Source organism: Geospiza fortis, unplaced genomic scaffold (assembly GCF_000277835.1).
Source record: "Geospiza fortis unplaced genomic scaffold, GeoFor_1.0 scaffold31, whole genome shotgun sequence".
Classification (NCBI taxonomy): domain Eukaryota; kingdom Metazoa; phylum Chordata; class Aves; order Passeriformes; family Thraupidae; genus Geospiza; species Geospiza fortis.
In genome coordinates this window covers 307172-311474 of record NW_005054483.1, presented here as the reverse complement: position 1 = coordinate 311474, position 4303 = coordinate 307172, and the positions used below count along the sequence as shown (strand labels likewise).

The 4303-nt window shown below is 42.8% G+C and overlaps 1 protein-coding gene across 1 annotated transcript in view; it reads left to right on the top strand.

Annotated features, from left to right (window-relative positions):
• Nucleotides 1-4303, top strand: part of FBXW8 (F-box and WD repeat domain containing 8) — a 60662-nt gene that overhangs the window by 11842 nt on the left and 44517 nt on the right. The gene's annotated exons all lie outside the window — the stretch shown is intronic.

Below are 4303 nucleotides of genomic sequence, written 5' to 3'. Positions count from 1 at the left end.
CCACTCCACCTTCTATAGGGTGTGTAATGTCCACTCCATCCTCTATAGGGTCTGCAATCCCCACTCCACCTTCTATAGGGTGTGTAATGTCCACTCCATCCTCTGTAGAGTGTGTAATGTCCACTCCATCCTCTGTAGAGTGTGTAATGTCCACTCCATCCTCTGTAGAGTGTGTAATCCCCACTCCATCCTCTATAGAGTGTGTAATGCCCACTCCACCTTTTATAGTGTGTAATGTTCACTCCATGTGTTACAGAATGTGCAATGTCCATTGCACCTGCAACAGTGTGTAGTGCCTACTCCATCGTTACCAGAGTAATTCCCACTCCATCTTTTGTGGTGTGTAATGTTCACTCCACGTTTACCAGAGTGTATAATGCCCACTCCTTCTTTAATAGTGTGTGTAATTCCCACTCTACCTTTACCAGGCTGTGTAATACTCATTCCACCTTTAACAGAGTGTATAAAGCTTGCTCCATCCTTACCAGGCTGTGTAATACTCCCTCCACCTCTACCAGGCTGTGTAATGCCCACTCCATCTTTACCAGGCTGTGTAGGGCTCACTCCACCTTCACCATCTGAAATCTCAGGTGCTTCCTTTAATAAATTCAAAAGCAACACCTGTTTGTTGCTTAATTAATTAACCTTAATTCTGTTAAGAATGGATTCACCTGCAGTTCCTGAGACAGGCTGTCCTTTAGTGACTGATGAGGATGTTTATCTACAATTTACCTCAGCAGTTCAAATTTTTATGGAACTGTTCAAAAGTTATCTCATGTACAAGTAGTCCCTGTAAAAACTCAGGTGCTTTCTGATGAACTCCATCCATTGTTTTGCTGTGGAAGCACCCAGAATGTATTAAACATTTTACACATCTACTGAAAAAATCCCCCTTTTAAATGTTTTTTTTTCATAAAAATCTCTTAATCACAAAGGTATCTTGTCACAGCACAAAAGTAACTTTAGGACTGTTACTTTTCTCCATTCTTACTTAAAAGACAACCTTGGAGGAAAATAACCCACTCAGAATAGATAAACTCAAACTTCTCTTTTCCTAATACAGAAGTTTGCTGGACCTTGGTTTAATGTTATCTATTTGTGTGGTTTATACTCTTAAATACAATTTTAAGAGTCTCACAAATTTTTAGAAGAGGTTACAGTGATTCTCCCAGGAAGTATGAGGCTTTCCTGTGTTCTGTTTGAATTTCACAGGTTCAGTAATTAGTAACCCTCCAGAAATGACGTGAGTAAATAAAAATTATGATATAAATAAAATTATTACATTGTCCTTGACATGCCAGAGTTCAATGTTTAATGGTAGCACTTCATGTTAATGGTGTGGGACTGAGAAAACTGCTTCTAAAATACTTCAGAATTCACAGACTGGTTATAAGGAAGATGCCTGGAAAACTCTAATTCATGGAAATCCTTTTGAATGCTCTTGGGCAGCTGAGAGCAGGACTCTAAACTATCAGACAGCAAACCCAGTTGTCTCCATGCTGCTGCCAAAACCTCCAGCTCTCCTTTTCCTTCACTTTCTCCTTTGTGTTTATATCCAAATGTGCAGTAGATAGTTATGCAGATTAAATGACATTAATCTGAAGTATTAATAAACAAAGGTTATGAATCCTGCATATTAAACTCCAATAGTCCATATTTTGGCTTGGTGTATTAGAGAAGTTGGGTTCTGACAGTTGCACACACTCTTTTCATGTTGGTTCTCCAGCTCCTCCAGTATCTCCTGATTCTCTTGGTGAATTTACATCAGGGGTGTGATACAATTAAATAATTCAGATTCCTGAAAACAGGTGAGCAAGTAAGAGACCACTGAGGGAAATTTGGATGTGTGTATCCCTTAGGAAAAATAATGTTCACTTAAATGACTTTCCAGTAATTTCTTTGAAAAATGAATTATCTCTTTATGAAGCTGTGAGCATGTGTCTGATAAAACAACATGAGGAAATTAGAATTCAGCTGTTTGAATTTACCTGATTAGTAAATGAAGAGTTTAGAGTATTAGAACACAAAAATTATGTTATGTCCTTTGCTGTTTACCACTTGTCCTTCACTCTGCTTTGTCTCTTAAATTGGTAAATGGTCAATATCAAACAAGGGAGACTTCAAGTTATAACTAAAACTTCAGAGGGCATCAGCAAATTGTGCAGAGAAATACTTTATGTGCATTTGGTGAGTATTTAGGATATTGAGGAATTTGTTGGGGTTTTGTTGTTTGCTGTGTTTTTATTTTTTAAATCCAACCATAACCCTCCCCTGTCTCTCCCAGCTTATAAAATTGAACTTAATGGCATTGTGCTTTCAAATTTGTCATGAAAGTGTAATGAATCTGGTGATCAATAGCAAACTGTTGTGTTCTTTCAGTGCTGAAGAAGTAATTTAATAGCTGAGGTTTACAAAGTCAATTCTCCTCTCAGTATAAATATCAATTATCTGTTACATTTAATGATTCTCTCTCCTGTTTCACAAACACTTGTGTGCTCAGCTTTGCATGGGAATAATCAGTGATTACAGAGGAACCTGTGTGTCTGAATGTGTGAGTTTGCAAGGTCTGGTGCTGCTAATCCAGAATTGTGGGACATTTCCCAATGATTTTCTATCCAGAATATTTTCTATTCCCAATATTTTCTATTTCTGCTCAGGGCTGCTCAGTTTTTAGCAGGTTTTTTGATCATAATTCCCTCAACCACTCGTGGTGCTCCAGCCCCTTCCCTGGACACCTCCAGCCCCTCCAGGTGCTTTTTGTCCTGAGGGGCCCAGAACTGGGCAGAGGATTGGAGGTGCCCAGGAGTGCCCAGTGCTTTGCCCTGGGGACAGCCCAGGTGCCCTTGGCCCTCTTGCACACCTGGGCACACCTGGGCTGGTTGGTGCCCAGCTGCTGCCACCAGCACCCCCAGGGCTTTGTCCACCTTGTGCAGCCTCCAGCATTCCCTGGGGTGGTGGTGGCCCAAGGTAGGACCCAGCACTTGGCCCTGCTGATGTTCTGTGCCAGGACTTTGTCTGGCACTGAGGTCAGGCTGACAGGGCTGTGAAATAAATAGGGCAGGAGATCTTTCTCCTTTTTAATGCCTTTATTAAAAATCAGCTCAGGTGGGAAAAACCGACGGGTCGCGCTCACGCCGCCGCTGCTCCCAGGAGTGGCACAGAGGAGGAGGAAGAGTGTGGCTTTGTCCACTGGTCTGTGGCCAGAGCTGGGGCTTCCATCCTCAGGAGAGCACCAGGAGATTGCCAGTTTTTCAGTTTCGCATTCGAGGTCCTTTGTCCAGCCGACCTAATAGGGTGAGGGGTAAAAAGGGTCTTAGCAGACACTGGATTCTGTTCCTCATGTCTAGACATCACTTTGATCTGTCAATTCCGTGTTGGCTTGTTGTTTTTAGGGGTTTTTGGCTAGGTTTGGTGAGGGGCTTCTTCATTTGCATGCCAGCTCCGATGTCCCCTCTTCACTATCCGGGTGTCATCCTCCAGGAAGCAGCAGGGTGCCACTGACAAAAGGGGATTCACCAACCATCAACAACAGGTACTTTGTCACAGACATCTTTTATGAAAAATGGACACAGAGTCTGAGCCACAAGCCTTTGTTATCATTCCTTTTTTTTCTATTCTTAGCTAGCCTTCTGATGAAATCCTTTCTTCTATTCTTTTAGTATAGTTTTAATATAATATATATAATAAAATAATAAATCAGCCTTCTGAAACATGGAGTCAGATCCTCGTCTCTTCCCTCATCCTAAGACCCCTGTGCCATGGTCACAGTAGTTAACTAAAACGGCAACAACAAACAGAACTCCACCCTGGCAGCAACTAGCCCAACCTGTGAACTCTGCAACCTTTTATAAAAATGGGCAACTTTTCTACTCATAACAGGCAGCATTTCCCTGGATTCCCTCACTGATTGCTGAGCTCAGCCCCCTGGGAAAGCAGGGCCCATGGCCTCCTCCCTGCTGGGAAGGGTGGGAAGTGTTGGGGTGAGCTCAGCCCCCCTCCCTCAGCAGCCTGGGGTGGGTCCCAAGGGCTGCAGCAGGATGCCAACCATTTCCCCTTGGATCATGGGCCTTCTTTCTGCTCCCTGCCCCTGTTTTCCAGCCTGGGTACCCTGAGGACAAGGCCTTAATTCTCTCAGCCTTTTCCTCATCTTTTGTCACTGTTTCTCCCTGATCCAATAATGATGGAGATTCTCCTTAGCAATCCTTTTGTTGCTGATGTATTTATAGAGACATCTTTAACTGTTTTTCTGGCAGCAGCCAGATGAAGTTCTAGTTTGTCTGAGAGGAATTCTGGTTGGAGAGAG